The following is a 19332-nucleotide window of genomic DNA, read 5'->3' on the forward strand; positions in this document are numbered from 1 at the left end:
TGCAAGAAAAGAGAAGATTATGTTATTGCAACTCTTCTTGATCCACATTTCAAGTGTAACATAAAGATTTTTGTTACCACTTCAAAAGGGGTCTGGGCTTTTGGATTACCAGGAAATGCTTCTTATATTCCACCACACCTGCTTGGAGACTATTCCATAGGTTAATCACCATGTTTGCATAAAATGTCATTCTTTATGAGATGTTGTTCCTTATGCAACTTCCAATTTCAATATATGATAGATAGATAGATAGATAGATAGATAGATAGATAGATAGATAGATAGATAATAGATATATATCTATTGTAAATTTGTAAAATCATTTAACTACTTTCAAGCTTATTTTCACTGCAAAAAATACCCTCCTCCTCATTGAGATCACAGTAAGAGGTGTACTAATCTGTTTTACAATCAATTTATTGCCTAGTTCTAGTAATGACTTCTAAAATATATTTCATAACTCTCTTTTGGAGCAGAGATGTGGTACTAATCCCACTAAACATGGTGTGATTTTCTGTGCATATTGCATCAAAGTGAGTGACTTACCATGTGTGTATAGCAGAGAGTCTCCTCTCACGGCTAGCAGGCTTCGAAAGGCTTCAGGTGTGGTTGTAATGAGGTCTTGTAGGCAGTCAAAATGGAGAACTTGTTCTGATCACCTTTATCTACGGAAGGTAAAAGGTGTCAGACTCAAGGGGGTGAAGACATGAGTTTGACACCTATGAATCAGGGTAGAGCTCGGGAGAAGCTTATATTTTAAAAGGCTATGCTTTCTGTTGCTGGGGTGATCAATGCAGGACACGTTGGCTGAGCTAATAGAGAGTTCTGATACATTAGTGCTAGATATCTCCAAGGGAGAATTGGACTTTTGTTTGAATATTATTGCCAACATGATAATTAAACAGATGGCTATATAAACCGGAAATACGTTGTGAGCATCATCTTCTAAGTGGAAGTATCACAATATACATACAAAACATGGATTCCTATTTATTTATTGATTAACATTTATTTATATAGCACCAGCATATACCACAAAACTTTACAATTGGAGCAAATAAAACAAGACTAGATATTAACAAACAGAAAAAGAGGAAATGGAGGCCTATAGGGAAATAGGAGTAGATGTAAAATGCTATATGGTACATATTGGTACAGCCAGATTGCAAAGGGAAAAAGTGTTTGGGGGGGCTATGTGGTCTAGTCAAACAGCAATGATAGTTTGGGGGTCAGAGGGTTGTTTGATCATAGAAGAGGAATAAATAAGTGAAAACTGAACTGTGTAGGTAGAGTATTAATCTGGTCAAATAACCTAGGAAAGTTGAAAGAGTGGTTTAGGAAATTGACAAATTTACCTAAAAAGGTGAGCTTTATATCTACAAATTTATACTGAGGTTTTCTAAAACATGGAATATTGAAAGTATCTTTTTGATCTATTATGTTTCCCATAAGAATTGCAGTAATAATTGGAGTGACCCAAGTAAACATTTTAGTCAATCCTTCCCTTGGAACCCTTAACTAGGCAACAAAAAGGATTGCATCTCTTCTGTGATTCTATGAGTAAATAATCAAGGTAAGGTGACAAAAGCAGTCTCCTGAGGTATGCCTGTACTTCATTCATTTAAATTTTGCAGGTGCTGTAACAATAGTGATTGAGCTGGGAGGCAGCCTGAAGGGTGAGGGATCCCCTCAAAATTTTGCTATATGGGACTATAAATTTTAATTATTCTGCATCTGAATAGGTAGTTGCTATTTGTACACGTTACGAAATGTAGAGTTAACATAAAAATATTGAAGTGAAAAAAATTGGTGATCAAAGTTTTTCATTTAAATGTCATTGAAAAAATGTTTGCCATACGAGCATAGTTTCAACAGAGGGTGCTGTTTCATTATTTTTGCTGTTATTTTTCTGACCATTTTATTTAAGCAACCTAGCAGCAATATCTGAGATAAATAAACATTATTTTCTTTAGCTGTCAATGGTGCATAATACATATTACAACCTAATGATTTTATCTGAGCGATTTAAAATCTTATGTTTCACGCCCCAAGCACAAAGAGATAAGTAATACACACGGGTTTTTCAAGGATGATTTGTGTTGATACCTAAATGAATGAGATACGTATCTACTCTTGTAAAAATACTTTTAGTTTCTTTCATTTTATTGAATCCTTTTCAGGTTCCAAAGACCAAAGGAAACTGACGTTTGAAGTTGGGAGAAACTCTGTAAATGATGATGTGCGTTGGTGTGGTAGAATGTCTGTGGCAGAAAAGGACATTTTGCAAAGGTTCAAAGTTTCACTTTTGCTTCTCAATCTCATGGAATAGCCATTTCATTTTATATTTGTAAATTTGCATTTCACTGAATTTATAGTTAATGAATTGAGACCTGGGATGACAGTTCTTTCTGCTGTGTGATGCCTGTTGTTGTGTATTCTATTGCCCCCCTGGACCACACCAACAATTTATTGAACATGAGCATGGCTCCTCACTTCTTACAGCTTCCGACATCCCCATCATCATTATGGGTGATTTCAATATCCCCATTGATAATCCACATTCCAAAGCTGCTTCCAAACTACTCTCTCTAACCTTCCTCCGGTCTCTCCCAGTGGGTTGAATCCTCTACTCAACGAGATGGCCACTGCCTTAATCTTCTTCTCTCTAGACCAGTGATGGGCAAACTTTTTCAAGAGCGGGCCAAATAAAAAAGAAAAACTTTAGGCGGGCCAATATAATTTATTAAAAAACTCAAATATCGAAATATATAATATAAAAAATTTTGAATGGGAGGGGAGGGTGTTATATAGCAGTGTTACCTCTATAAGTGCAGCGATCGTACAGACACAGCACTTATTTCAGCAGGTTGTTGCAGACCCGTCCTTCTGGTGAGCCACTAACTGACAACACAGCAGCCAATCGAAATCTGCCTTAGTATATGGCCCAGCCCATCTCTTCTCACATGACTTTCAGCCATTAGGGGGCGGGCAGGTGTTTGAGTGATTGACATATGAAGTGTCCTTTTAGGAAGGAGGATGAAGTGTAATGGAGGAAATAGCTGGAAAGGCATAAAAATGAAGGTTCTGACACACAGGGTCGGCCCTAATAATTTTATGCATATTTTAATGAAATTTTTTAAAATGTTGGCAGGCCGGATAGAACCTCTAAGTGGGCCGGATCTGGCCCGCGGGCCGTAGTTTGTCCATCACTGCTCTAGACTATACTCGGTTTCTGATTTCTTTAACACTCCTCTCCCTCTCTCGGATCATCACCTTCATCAGGTAAATGGTCACCCCCAGTACTTTGACCTCTCTGCTGTCATACTGAAATCTTAACTCTATTAATCTTCAACAGTTTTCCACCTCTCTCCAATAAACTCTCTCCCTAATTTTTACATTCTCCTCACCTGATAAGGCATATCTTATTTTCATCAAAACCTAGCAACAGTCCTTGATAAAGTGGATCCAACGACTCTTCATACTCCATGTCGACTTTGATGTCAGACATGGCACACTAAAGTAACACAAAAGGTTCAAAAACATTTTCTTAAAACAGAACATCTATGGTGTAAATCTCGTACCTCTAATGATTTCCTCACATATACTGCTATCTATCACTCCTATCGAAATGCTCTGGACACTGCTATACAAACATACTTCCAATCTCTCATCTCTGCTCCAGTTTCAAACCCAAAAGCCTCTTTAACACATTTAAATCTCTTCTCAACCCTCCCACCCCAAAACCTCTGACTACTAACAGTGCCCTGGATCTTGCTTCCGATTTCAAGGACAAGATTGATCAGACTAGAAACGGTATCCTCTTCCTTGACTAGCAATCAGCACAATTGTTTCCTAATGTGGTGCCCCAAAATCTGAGTACCCTGGAGTGTATCTATGTTTTTGGTTTGTTGATTTAATTTGTTAATTGTTTAAAGTGTTTATAAAGTATATATATTTTCTTGAGGGAGAAGTGACAGTTGGGAGTGGTTGGTGGTTGCAGGGAGTAACAGGAAGGAGGAGTGTGTGGCATAGCAACAAGTCCACTAACTTTGGTAATAACTGTGAACTCCCAGAAGGCAGTGGGAAGAGGAAAGTTCTAGACTTCTGAGGGAGAGAGATCCCTGTGTCTGCATAGACTGAGAGAGAAAAATAGGGACAGAATGAAAATCGGACAAAGTGATATATAAGCAGATTAAAACTGAAGTAAGTGTAAGAAGAGAAGAAGATAAGAAGTGAGCCAAAGAGAGGTGTGAGTAAAAAGGAAAGTACTGAAAACAAATAAGCAGTATAGAGATCTGTGACATCACACTAAACAGACTGAGCTATGTACTGAGAACAGTGTCAGAGGAGAGAAAATAGAGAGGTCTGTGAATACACACAAAAGAGACTGTGTAATACAAAAGATCATCAGTTTATTTGGCGTGAAAAAGTAATTTATGGGCCCCAACCACGTGCACCACTTCTACTAAATTCCTGTGCACAGTTCAACCCAGGACTGAGTGTAAAATATGATAACGTTACCAGGGATAATATTGGTGCACCAAATGTTTTAGATGATGTTAATGTTATGTGATTTACCTGAAAATTGATTTATTGTTATTATATGTTAAATGCTATTGTGCTCTATGTTGATCAAATTAATATTTTGTCATTACCATTGAGTTGAAGGGGTCAGTGGCGCGGTTGCTTACCAAAATTATCTTTACCGCATTATTAAGAAACCCAAGTTATTTGACCAATCCTTGTCCCTTTCATTGAAGAATTTATCTCCTGACCACCGGATATCCGACCAAAAAAGAACCTGACTCGTGTCTGGAGGACAAGGTAAGGGAAGGAAATCCCATCAATACTCGGCCACCACACTAGCACCCTTTGACACCTCGTCTTCATTTGATCCCACAAATCAAGATGGACTATCTACTCTCTTATTATCCTCCTATTCTACCTCCTGTCCTTTTGATCATATTCCTTCACAAATCGGTAGATCCATGTTTCCTGTGCTCATCCTACCTCTAACTAAAATCTGTAATCTCTCCCTCTCCCTCTCTCTTTCTCTCTCTCTACTGGTAACTTTCCATTATTCAAGCATGCAATGATTACTCCTATTCTAAAAAACCCAGAATTCTAACCCAAACTCTCTAAAATAACCGTCCTATGTCTCAGCTCCCATGTCTCTTTAAGCTTCTAGAGAGAATAGCCTACACTAAACTAACATGCTTTCTTTCTGCAAACAACTTATTGGATCCCTTCAGTCAGGCTTTCATTCGCAACCCTCCACAGAGACTGCATAGACTAAGGTTATCAATGATTTGATCACTGCTAAAACTAAAGGCCATTACTCTCTTTTAATTCTTCTGAATCTCTCTATTGCATTTGACACTGTTGACCACTCTCTTTTCATACACTTGCTACAACCCCTAGGTCTTCAAGACATTGTCTTATCCTGGTTTTAATCCTACTTATCTTATCGCTCTTACAGTGTTAAATTCTCTGCACCCAACTCTGCTCCACTTCCTTTATAAGTTAGAGTACCACACAGTTCAGTACTAGGTCCTCTACTGTTCTCAATTTATAACACTTCTCTTGGAAAAGTGTTATAAACGCTTTTGGATTTCAGTATCATCTCGATGCAGATGATACACAAATTTGTCTATCCTCTCCGACTGTCTCGCAATCTGTGTTGTCCCGCGTTACTGACTGTCTTTCTGACACTTTATCTTGGATGTCCACTTACCAACTCAAACTCTATCTTTCAAAAACAGTTAATAATATTCTGAACCACCAACAGAAGTCACCTACCTGACATTTCTATTTCTGTTGATTACATAACCATAAATCCCACCCTGCAAGCTTGTGGCTTAGGTGTGATCCTTTGTTACCCACATCAACTCTATATTTCAATCTTGCTGCATAAATCTAAGAAAAGCATTTACAGAATATGCACATATCTCACACAAGACACTGCAAAAATTTTAATTCATACGCTCATCATTTCCCGCATTGACTATTGCAATTATTACTGTTCTTCCCTGAATCAGATTTTCACCCCTACAATCTATTTTGCATGCAGCAGCTAGATTGATTTTTCCTGCAAAGCATTCTTCCTCTGCTGAGCCACTCTGTCAGTCTCTACATTGGTTACCTTTTTTATTCTGAATCCAGTATAAAATACTTTCACTAATATACAAGGATATCAATAAAACTGCACCTACATAGATCTTCCACTTGTGTCAAAATATCTCCCAACTCCACAACTCAGTTCGGCACAACATCTGCGTCTCTCATCCACTCTCATTACATGCTCCCATTACAGGTTACAGAACTTTTTTTGGGCTGCATTCCCTTTTAGAATTCCCTCCCTTGCACAGTAAGAATTTCCTCTTGTCTTCAAACCTTCAAGCATTCGCTGAAAACCCACCTCTTCAGACAAGCTTATAATATTCCTTAACCACCCTATTAACCTCACTAGGTTACCCTATAACCACCCTTTATACAGTTCACACAAGACTGACCCCCTGAACAACATTGCTGTGTGACCGGATCATATGGCCCACTAGGCCCTTTTTAACTCTGCATTCTGGCTGGACCAATATGCAAAGTGTGGAACTTGACGTCATGTATCAGACAACCATTGTCATATAGATTGTAAGCTTGCAAGCAGGGCTCTCTTACCTCTCTGTCTATATTACCCAGTATTGTTTTATTACTGTGCTTGTTCCCAATTGTAAATTGCTACGGAATTTGCTGGCACAATATAAATAAATGTTGATGATGATGATGTGTGATCTGTCTGGGGTAGGACTGGGAACACTTAAGGACAAATTTGGCCAAACTCAAAATTTTATTGTACAGACATGAGTGACAAACTGAATTAAAGCAATAATGAGATAAGAAAAACCAAATGTAGTCACAGGATGTATAAAAGAAAAAAAACGAGACCAATCTCATATATTGTAACATGGAAGTAAAAATACATCTGAAACTATTCAAATACAATATATTAAGAGAACAGGACAGGGGAGGAGAGGGTAGGTCACCAACAGTAGGAAGGAGCTGGAAACCTAATCTCAGTTATAACACTAGAAAAGGAAAACGGATAGGAAGACATAAATCAGAGCTTGGAACTTAAATCAGGAAGAGGGGAGGGCACTCCGGGGGGAGGTGGTCAGCGAACATTACATGTAGTGCTAGAGGACCCAAATTTGATGGAACTTGTTCTCCTTATCTTGAAAGTGGAAGGTAATTTTCTCCATACGAGCTATGACCCAGACATAGGATTTCAAAGAAGAGACGCTGGGAGGGTCAGCCCATTTCCACAATTTGACTATCAAGCAGCGACGACATGGGAGGTCAGCTTAGCTGAAGAGGCACTGGTATCTTGGATAGGGTAGAAGAGAAGGAAGGACCAAGGGTCCTTTCTGATAAGGCATTGGAGGAGGGAGGACAACAGATTGCTGACTTTGTCCCAGAAGGAAGAGATGACTGGGCAAGACCACCAGATGTGTATAAAAGTTACATTATGACCGCAGCCTCGCCAGCAAGGAGAAGATGTAATCGAGTGTGAGGTACCATCTATAGTGGAACTTGTTGGCATTTTCCTTAAGTTAAGGTCAAGATGGAACTGATGTTATACTCCTTTGGGGGTGGGCCCAGGTCTCTTTGCCACTCCCTCTCATGCATATTATCAGGGACCAGCCAATCATCAAGGAGTAGATTATAAATAGAGGAGATCAGGCCCGTTCTCAGGCGTGAGGTAGAGACAAAGAGATTCAAAGGGAGAGGTCAGGTGACGGGGGTTGCCCGGCAGAAGAAAGCAAAGAAAATGCCTAATCGGCATAAATTGGAAAAAAAGGCGGGTGGAAGTCAGGAGATCTAAAGGAGGGGGCATCATAGGCCACGGGTTTCCACTGGTCCACCAGGTCACCGGTGAATCCAATGCCCAAGGCCACATGGTTGTGAAATAGTTCTAGACATACCAGGGGGGGAAGCATGATTACGCCATAGGGGCAAGATAGAGAGATTAACAAGGGAGATGGAGAGGTAGAATTTAAGGTCTCACAGGTCCGAATGGCGAATTGCAAGGTGGAAAATTGCCTAATTAGGGCAACTCTGGAAATCTGTGGGAGATATAGCATAATGAAAGAAAATTGAGATAATCAGCCTCTATGTATGCCAAGAATGGGAGGTGGGGGGAGCAAAGCAAGCCACCACACTACTAAGGTGGGCCACGCAATCATTGGGCAACCTCTTGCCCCTGTGTATGGTAGGTTAGTCATATTAATGGCAATGATCCTGCCAATGATCACGAGATGATTAGGACCCGCCAAGAAAAAATGTTCAATTTGATTTTGGAGAAGAGGGCCGTTTAGGTTTCCTGATACAGGGACTCATAGGAGGGGATGATGCAGACCCCCAAGTATTTAAGTTTTTTCTTCTGCCAATGGAAATGGAATTGAGTAATGTAAAGTAATGTCCTGGGTAGGGAGATTAAGTAGTAGGGCTTCGGATTTCGTAATTATAACTTTATTGCCGAGAAATTACCATATTGTGTCATGATGACGAACAAGTTGGGGAGAGATACTTGGTTGCTGGAGGGTCAGTAGGACATCATCAGTGAAGAGATAAAGTTTACTTTCCAGTTACCCCATTAACATACCCCACCAAGCAGGGGGCAACCCTGGCGGGTGGCATTTTCAATGGTGATGAGATCTGATGGGCAGCCATTGACCATGGGTGACAATACAATGCCCGAATACCTGACAGGAAATTTCCAGATAGGCTAAAGTGCTGCAATGTTTGATATATTAACTGCCTGCAAATGTGGTCAAAGTATGTGAATAAGGTCAATAGTTCAGAAGATTGCAGGCCGAGAGGCAGGCAGGGGGGCGAGTGGTCAACAATTTTTCTGTCTTATCATCATTTTCGTAGAAACACTGATTCAGCCATTTCAGGCTATTGTCCACTCTATGGGACAATAGAAGGTCTAGCTCACTTCAGAGAGAGAGTAGTTGTTGGAAAATAGTGGGGTCTAGGTTTGCTTTGTGCTAAGATTTCAGTTGTTGCAGGGAGGCCATGAAGTGGAAGTTTTTAGTGAGTCTCTCCTTTTGGCAGAGGAAGCTAAGGCCAAGAGATGGTCCCTGATAATGGCCTTTTGGGCGTTCCAGAGAGTTGCGAACTAAATATCAGGAGAGTCAATCGTCTCAAAATATTCAGAGAGGAGGGATTTGAGATGCGTTACAGTACCTTGGTTGTGTAGGAGGGATTCATTGAGCCCTTCAGGTAAAATTGTAGGGGTGGAGTGCTAGAGAGGAGGGGTCAGGGGAAACTGGGGCATGATCTGACCACGTTATCTGGCAAGGTCATGGCTGAGCAGGATCATCTCGATTCTGGAGTGGCTATATGTGATGATTAGGTAGTATATCTAATGTCTGATTGTTATTTTCTGTTGAATTCACGTATGACAATGTATATTGTATGTAACCTTGTAATATAATCTCAATGTGTGATTTGCTAAATGACATGAGTTTGAACCTATGCAAGTGTCAATAATCTTTTGAAATTATCCAGAGACAGATAAGCATCTCTGAGGAGTGTTTTTGGTATGCAGAGGATGTGGATCTGACCAGCCAAGCCGAATGAGCAGAGGTGAGAATTCAGGTCCTGTGAACATTTCAGATCTCAGGACATCCCTAGCTTAATTTGAAAGCCCTGAGATATTTGAGCGATCAATCAGTCCTTATTGATAGCTAAACTCCAAAGGTGGGGGCTGAGATCTATGTGGAAAAGGATTTAAAATCTTCTGCCTTAGACAATAACGTGTGCATTTTCATGAGGGGAAATATTTTTCAGATCAAATAATTTTTTTCTAGCGTATTCTCCATGATTCTTTGTGAACTTACGAAGCCCAAGGAGGCTCATGCTACATATGTATGTGATTTAAGTGTGAAACATTAATAAGTGGCTTTGGTGAACATAAGGACACCATAATAAATCCTTTGTGGTGGCAGAAAAGGTGTATCCATTGTTAAGTGACTAAGGTGACGCCAGTCATAGCTAACTGTTCAGATTGCTGGACAGTGACCTTCACACTGCTCTCAAACAGCTGAAGGATGCAGACTCAGCAACATCAATGTGGCTGATCCAACAACTCCAAGAGGTTACAGAACACCAAGCAGACCGGGAGGCTGCCATTGCAGAGTGTCAAGCCGAACGCGAACACCAGCTGGAACTAGCCAGGCTCAACAGCCAGTCGGCGGACCCAGGTCCAGGTAGGAAAAAACCCAGACACAGCCAATTTCCCGTGTTGGAAAAAGACCACGAATTTCATACATTCCTGAGGGAATCTGAAAGGACTTGCTGACAGTTTGAGCTGGACCCCAGTGAATGGGCCAGCTATTTAACCCTTGGACTGAGAGGAAAAGCTTTGGAAGCGTTTGCAGACCTTCTCCAGGAACTGGACGGCGATTATGTCGAAATTAAGAAAGCCTTGGTAATTTGCTTCAACATAACTCCTGAGGCTTACAGGCGGAAGTCCTGAGACTCAAGGCGCAGTACCTCTGACAACTATTAGAGACTGTTAGCGCAATTATCATCCATGATGCATCAATGGATTGAGGGATTGCAGGTACTGGACTATGATAAGCTAAAGGATCTTATTCTCCAGGAGCAGTTCCTCACACTGTGCTCAGCTGAGGTGAGGTAATGGGTTGCAGATCGTGACCCAAAGACAGCGCAAGCGGCTGCCAGCCTGGCCGACAAGTATACAGTTACCAGGGTTCCTGTAACGTAGAAAAGTTGGGGAGCACCAGGGTAAACTACGTGGAAAGAGAGGCAACATGGAGGATCAACTCTGAGTGACCCGTCAAACAAACCAGCTGTTGCTGCACCTTTTGGGGGGGTGCGGGGAAAACCTGTTTTGGCAACTGGCCGCAGGTGTTTTGCATGTGATGAAGTGGAGCACATCAGTGTTAATTGTCCCAAAAAGAAGAAAACAACTCCTTCTCCTGTGGGGCGCCTGGCAGGAAAGGCAGTGCCAGCCTTCCTGTGTGCCGGAGGATCCCAAGAGCGCCCCAGAGACAATCTGCAAGTGCTTAAGGTAGGATGCATTTGGGTTGTTAGACTGGCGCAGACCTGACTCTTGTACATGCAGCTCTAGTGAGCCCATAGAACATTATTTCTGGGAAGACTATTGCTGTGGGAGGCCTACATTCTGCAGTACCCCTAGCCAGAGTGTACCTAGATTTGAGATCTGGCAGAGGAATACGAGACGTTGGGGTACTAAATAATCTGCCTGCCACAATACTATTGGGGACTGACTTGGGAAGGATGCATGCTGCTTATATAAATGAAAGTGATGTCATTTCTGATGCACTGGTGCAAACTAACCCTATTCGTTCCCGGGTGGATTCTGCTGACCAGCATAACATGAGTGCAAAAATATGTAATGAAATTTCATGTAGATTGGCTGGTAACTGTGATGCAGAGGGAGGGCTTATGTGTCAATATGTTTGATGATATTGCCCTTGTTGGAGAGACTAACACTGTAAATCCCCTAGGATGTGAATTTGATCAGGGCAAAATATGTGCGATTGTGTCTAAATGTCATACCATTTCTGCTGTTTTAGGTAGTCAGATCAATTTACATGTGCGCAGTTCTGAAGGTGACCCAAAGTGTGAAAATGTATCCAATTTATTAGCAGTAGTGACCCGGAGAGCAGCACAGAGGAGTTGGGCGTTACCCCTGAAAGTGTGGAGGGAAGTTCACTAGAAACTAATTCCCTTCCAACCCCCTCCCTTGCTGTAGAAGCTGCAGATTCAGGCAGCGATTTGAATGAGGGACCTCATGCTGTAACAAGCTCAGAGGTGAAGAAGATAGAATTTGTTGGGAAAAAGACCTTTTGTACCGAGAGAAAAATGTCACTCTGTGTGAAGAACTTGAAATGTTGTTATCATTTTGCATCCTGTAATGTGATAAAGACATGTGAGGGTGTGAAGCAGATAGATGTCAGTGTCAACTTTTGCAGGAGGTGGGATTAGTCACATTTTATTTGAGCAGCTCGTCTGAAGCGAACAATCTTCTCCCCCTGCCAGCATGAAGTAGGTGATTAAATCATGGAGGACTATTGGAGGGGAGCAGACTCGGCCAGCGAACAGGAATTGGGAGTGAGGCAATAGGGTAGCGTAGACTTCAGCTAAAGATTGGTAGATGATGTGGTGCAGTCATGGGGAGGGCAGTTACTGGGAACAGACCCAGATTTCAGCAATAGGGGGGGGGGCTACTAATGTCCAATAGAGGAAGACAACTGACCAGTATAGGACTGACAAGGAGCCTTTCAATGTGGGGGTCCAAGGAGATGAGATGGTCTGGGGGGTCCCCACGAGTCCTCCGGGCACCAAATTTACACTCGATGGTAGCAGAGTGCCTTGAAGCAGATGAACAACAATGCTGGGGAGACTTAGAAGGTCAATAGAGGAACAATACTGTATAGTAGGTGAATAAGCATCAGGGCCTGATTAAGGGTTCCAGCCGCCCTAGGTTAATACACCGGTTGCCGCCCCCCCCCCCCCCCCCGAACATCTGCCTACCCGCCACCCATTTATAAACTGTGGTTAAATCAGAAATTCAGAAAAGTTGCACAATGAAGACAGTGGAAGTGGCGGTATGGCCACTGTGCGTGTATATATATATTTATATATATATATATATATATACACACACACACACACATACATATATATATATATACACATCACACACAAAATTGTAAAATATGAATTACTACATAAAATACAATTAATTCTGCAAACATTTTAAAATATCATTACAGTAAGATTCCGCAGTGAAATTTTGACAAATTGCTCTGTTCTCCCTTACCTGATCTTGCAGCGTAGACTACTTGATGTTTTTTCTTGCTTGTTCTTGGAGCTTTGTTGCTAGTTGGCTGGATTCTGGAAACTTAGAGTCCTGTATTGAAAATGTGCTAAACTTTTATTATAGTGAAAAATGTTAACAAACCCTCAATGATACAAACACAACACTCCATTATGACCAAATAAAACAACCCCCTAGTACAGGCACATATAGACAATAAAATATATAAAAATTATTTATATTCATATACTAACATCTACCAGCCCCATCTGTCAAGTATTTAACATTCTAGTGAGTGACCGCTGAGACTAAAGAGAGCATCCACGTCACAGCCACACAATACAGAGAACATGTCCCCCACAAGCTATTTCATCACCTACCCCAGTCATTTTTGTAAACCCTCACCAGAAAGTTTGACACCCCATCCATATCTTCACCCACCCAACCACTCATTTGCTCACCCACCCCCCCAGCCAATTAATCACCTCACTTTAACCAATCCGGTAACCCTCCATAGCCAATCCATTAACACCCACCCACCCCCGCTAGCTAATTAATCAACAGTTGCTGGTAACTCAGAAACCCCCCCCCTAGGTAAATTCATCAATCTGTTGCAGCCAATACATTGCTCCCCCCCACACACACAATTCTTCAACCCACTGCAGTCAATTCATTAACCCCCCAGGGCAAATTGATCAGCCCATTACAAGCAATGCATTACATCCCCCCCCCAATCATCAACCTACTGCAGGAAGTTAATTAACCCCCACCCCCACAAAACCATCAACCCATTACAGGCAACTCATTACCCAACCCCTCCCCCCAGGCAGTTCTTAAAAACCATTGCTGCCGATTCATTAACCCCTCCCCACACCAGTAATCCCCCCCCTCCTCAGTCGCCACCTGTATCACATCCTCCTCCATTATATTATACACAAAACGTACCTGGCTGTCTTCCGCTCCTCCTCTCTGCAGACGCCGGCACTACTGTCTTATGACAGGCAGCTAACAGTAAATCCGAGGATGTTAGCTGCCCTGCCAGTGCGGGCGCGCTGTCACTGCTTAGTGTGGTCACTTGAGATGTGATAATCTCACGTGACCACACTAAGCAGTGACAGCGCGACCGCTCTGGCAGGGCAGCTAACATCCTCGGATTTACTGTTAGCTGTCTGCCTGCCTCCTAATTGGATCCGCTGACAGTCGGGACCACCCCCCTTCAGACTAAGGGGCGGCCCCGAGATTGAAGCAAGAAGGCGCCGATCGGTAATTAAAAGAAAATAATTAAAGTATAAAAATGTATATTATTGTGCCTGGCACTGCGCCCCCCAGGACCCAGCGCCCCAGGCTGCAGCCTGGTCAGCCTATTGACTGATCAGGCCCTGAAAAGCACACTGCAAATCTAGCAGAGGGGGTTAGATACCACAGTCAGTAATGTGTCTAAGACACTTTAAAACAATCCACCAGGAGGAGCTGGAAGCGATATGTGTAGTGTGGTGGTGAGAGACAGGCAGAGCAGCAGTGGTAAAAGTGAGGCTAACATAGCTGCAGAACCTTCCTTCCTTTAGATGGAGTCAAAGTCAAGCGGTGCCCCGTGAGAAGCAGACAGGTCCCGGCCAAGTTAGTAGCTGGACTCCTGCCCTGTGGAATAGAGCTGTGTGGCACCTGTAATGTGCTTAACTATTGTTACCAATAAAGATTATCCGATGCAAACGGCATGGTTCCAAAACACAAAGAGATTTAATAGCAAAATATAATAAAGTATTGTAAGGTCCCTAAAGGAGATGTGCCTCACAGGGCGACTAACTCCTAATACCTCCGAATTTACCACGATCCGCGTGGATGACTGGATCCCACCTCGGTCCCGGTTTGGGTTTTCTCCGGACGCCCGCAAGTAACACCTAAGAGGGAAACACACAGTTAAACCGAGTCTACCAAGTAAGGGCTGTCCGAGACTACGGCAAGGGACGAGGACACGGTCAGTCCAAACTCCTTGCCGCCTCCTCACTTTGTTCTTGCCAAGACGCGGGGGACTACAGGCACTGAAGGCCAAGACTAATCCGAGGACTAATCCCGCCTCAAGTGCCTCACACACCTGCCGGTGAGGGCCTAACCGAAAGGAGGAATCGAGCGTGATACTCACCGGGACACTCCCACTTCCGATCCGGTTCTCCTGCACCTTCCCGACTCCTGCGGATGACAAGAACACACAGCCTCCCTCTACGCTCTCCGTGAACTAAGATGGCACCCACAAAACTGGACTAACTACAACGGCGACCCGACCCTAACAACGTTCTAATGGTCGGCAACGCAACTGAGTCAAACACTAGGACTAACTAAATGTGGTGCACTAACGGAACTACTAGTTACACGCTACGGGGAACACCAGCCGGTGTTCACAGCCTAAACCGGAGGGCGGTTCCTAACCCCCTCACCCAGGTCGTACCAAGAAGCTGCCTTCTTGCTATGGAGTCACACACAGGCCCTAAGTACGGGTTCTTTAAGCCCGGCTGAGGCTCAGTAAAACAGCACACTAACCCGCGGGCCGACTGCCGCACGGAACAGCCGATCGAACTGAACCGCCCGACTGCCTGTACTCGGGTATCTCACACGTGTCCCTACGTCCGGAACCACAGGTCCACCTGCACGGAACCGGCCTTGAGGACCCTTGATCAGAACCACGGCCGCCCCTGGAACTGCCTCAAGGTGTGCTGTACTGCCACCAACTCACTCAGCCACCCCCTCTGGGTACCAGTGTGACCCCGGGGACCTAAGGGACAGGGAAACTACATGTGTTCTCCCCTGACTATGTGTATGCTGGTACTTACACTTGTCCCCCACAGCACGGGTTAGCACAGGAAAACCACAGGAAACAAGAGCCTACCTTTAATGGGGGCCTGACGTCTTGCCCCTGGACACAGTTAGAAAGCACACCAAAATACTGTAATGTAAACTACACTCGCCACACAGACAGAATAAATAGATACAGTATACAGTACCTTGCCCGCTACTTACCCGAACACACCGCTGCTAGCCAACCAGCAGGTTGCTACAGCACCACAGGAGCCTACGCTCGACCGTACCTCCTAACCACGTGTGCTCACCTCACACAGGACCGCGCCTACTCTCCCGAGGCTCCCACGCCTCTACCACACACCACCAGGGCCTTATGCCCTACACACCATGGGTCTCTGCCCAGCTACACACAGAGCCTTGTGCTCTGATTAATGGGCCTCAGCCCCCTCTCTACCTCAGGGCTCTGAGCCCACCCACTAGGGCCTTATGCCCTACTACCTAGGGGTCCTAGCCCCTGCCTGAGGCCTGTGGCCTCCCTAACTTACTGAGGGCCTTGTGCCCTTAATAACCTACAGGCTACCAGCCTCTAACCAGGCCCTCTGGCCTTCCTATGGCCTCTAGGCCACTAACTACCTAAGGGCCTTGTGCCCTTGTACCTCTGGGGCTCAGAGTCCCCCTCTCTATCTAACAGGGGCTTGTCCCCTTTTATATCGATATACTAATGGCCTACTGGCCCACTACTTCGTTGGGGCCTAGTGCCCAGGTCCCTGGGCCTTGTGCCCCTACTTTAGAGTGCCAACGGGCCTTGTGCCTGACTTTATTATATGTACTGCGGGCGTGGGCCCGGGAGAGGAGTTGCCTGGCAAGGCCTTACCTGGGGCTGTCTTCGGGGAGCTTCTCCTGGACTCCTTCCCCGCCTGCCGCTGCTTCTCTGCTCTGCCGCCGGCTTCTGTTCTTGATCCCGCCGGTCTTCAGGCAGCAGAGGCGCTCTTAGCCCTAACAAGGGCTCTCTGCCGCCACTGCTGGTCTCTGCTGGCTTCTCTTCTGGTCTTGATCCCGCAGCTCTCCGCGACACGTCCTCTTCTGACTCTCTCCGCCGTCGAACTGCCCATGGCGGCGCGCGCGCTGACTTAAATAGTCGGCGCCGCGCTAGCGTCATCACGTAGCGTCGACGCGACGCCACGTGATGACATGGCGGGCCCGGATTGGTCCGTCGCCATGTTTCTTTTTTGAAATGGCCGGGAGGTGAGCCCTGATTGGCTCACCGTCCCGGCTGAACGGAGGGGACCGCCGCCCGAGGGATGACGACGGCCCCGGCCAGGTAAGTCCTCTACATTTCCCCCGTTTTTAATGTCGGCAGTCCCTGCCGACAAAACCCTGGTCCACACGAAATCCGGGTCAGTATAACGTCCTCCAGGCTGGCCCAAGTTTGGCCGCTGCGATCTTCTGGGTTGAAGCGGCGGTGTCGGAAGGTCCAGGTCCACTGGAGTAGCATCCGGAGTAACAACGTCGTCGGCGGTCATTGGTGCCCACCAATCCACCCCCGTCGGGGCGGGTATAGGATCTGGCTCACTTCTCTCCTGGACGTCGGAAGGCAAATCCAGAAAACCACAGGGACGTAACATATTCCGATGTAGCACCCGCGGTCTTCCAGTCCCTTCCGCAGGAACCACCTCATACAAAGGAAGGTCAGGAGCCATGCGCCGTTGCACTACATGTGGCAACACTTCCCACCGATCGCTGAGTTTATTTCCCAACCTCTTAACTCTTACCAGTACCCGCTGACCCACTATGAAGGGGGAAGCCGTGCTGTTGGTTGGCCCGTGATGGACTTTGGACCGTAGCTGCCCCCTAACCACGTCCCCGGCAATCTTCAGCTTCCTCTTCTGCTCGGTCACCCAGCCGCTGGGAGTCCATCTGTCCGCTTCTTCGGGGACGGACAACTCCAAATCACGCCACTCCCTTCCAGGCCGCCCAAACAAAAGGAAGTATGGGGTATAACCGGTGGTACTATGTACCCGGTTATTGTATACCCACACCAAGTCCTGCACGTACTCCGGCCAGCGGTTCTTTTGCCCAGCCTCCAGAGCCCTGAGCATTTGCAGCAAGGTCCGATTGAACCTTTCACAGGCGCCATTACCTTGAGGGTGATAAGGAGTGGTCCGGGACTTCTGTACCCCATAAGTGTCACACAGACCCTCCATGAGGCGTCCCTGAAAACAGGCTCCCTGATCCGAGTGAATCCGCTCCGGGCACCCATATCTCCGAATGAAGTGCTCCACAATGGCGCGCGTAGCTGCTTCCGCCGTCTGATTTCGTGTGGGCACAGCGACGGTGAACTTTGTAAAGTGGTCGGTCATGACCAACGCGTAGCTATGACCACTACTTGACTCCCCAACCAGGACGTAATCAATCATAAGCAGCTCCAAGGGTCGCCCCGTCTGAATGGTTTGCACGGGCGCATGCTGCTCCCCAGCCTTACTTACCCCACATCGTGGGCAGGCTCGGCAGACCTCTTCCGCCAACGCCTTGGCGCCAGGTACGCAGTACTGCCTGCGTAGCCATTGATGGGTCTTGGCCGCCCCGAGATGAGCGCCTTTTTCATGGGCTTCCAGTACCAAGTCCCGCGCCATGGACTCAGGCACCACCACCTGCCATACAGGACGGAGCTCTTGCTCCAGGTAGGCTCGGCGAACTAGCACCCCTTCCCTCACTGCCAGTTGATCCCATCTGTGCAATAGCCGTCGTCCGGCTATGGACAGTCGACGCCGTTCTTCACTAGAGGGCCAATGTCCCTGTTGCTTCCATCGGCGGACACACCGCAATGGAGCATCCTGAGCCTGCCGTTCGGCCCAATCTACAGTCGTCTTGGGCACACTCAGAGCACAAACAGGAGATGTCAACTGGGTCAGATCCGGGATCTCCTCCCCTTCTCTGTCCTCATCACTAGGCCCCTCCGGCCCTTGCAGGGGATAACGGGACAACGCATCCGCATTTCCATTAGCCTTTCCGGGTCGATACCGGATCTTATATCCGAACTTAGCCAACCGAGCCATCCAGCGCTGTTCCAGCGCCCCTAACTTGGCCGTGCCCAAGTAGGCCAAGGGATTGTGATCGGTCACTATGTCGAACTCAGCGCCGGTCAAGTATTCCGTGAACTTTTCGGTTACTGCCCAAACCACTGCTAACAACTCCAGCTTAAAGGCACTGTAATTATCGGGGTTTCTTTCCGAATCCCGCAGGCTCCGGCTTCCGTAGGCAATGACCCGTTCTTTGCCGTCTTGGACTTGTGCTAGCACGGCCCCCAGGCCCTTGAGACTTCCATCAGTATACAGAACGAAGGGCTTTTCGAAGTCAGCGTACGCCAGCACTGGAGCCGTCGTCAGGTCTTCTTTGAGCGTCGTGAATGCCTTTTCCTGAGCGTCTCCCCAGGCTATGGCTTGATTCTTAGCCGTAGTGGCAACGCCCCTCAATAATTCGTGTAGCGGGCCAGCCACCTTCGCGAAGTCTTTGATGAATCTCCGATAGTAGCCCACTAACCCCAGAAATGCTCTCAGTTCCGTCACCGTTCGAGGGATCTTCCAGTCCAACACCGCAGAAACCTTATCCGGAGTGGGGCTCACCCCATCCCGGGACACAATATGTCCCAGGTATTCCAACCGAGATTT

This window comes from Mixophyes fleayi, chromosome 1, assembly GCF_038048845.1.
Source record: "Mixophyes fleayi isolate aMixFle1 chromosome 1, aMixFle1.hap1, whole genome shotgun sequence".
Taxonomy (NCBI): domain Eukaryota; kingdom Metazoa; phylum Chordata; class Amphibia; order Anura; family Limnodynastidae; genus Mixophyes; species Mixophyes fleayi.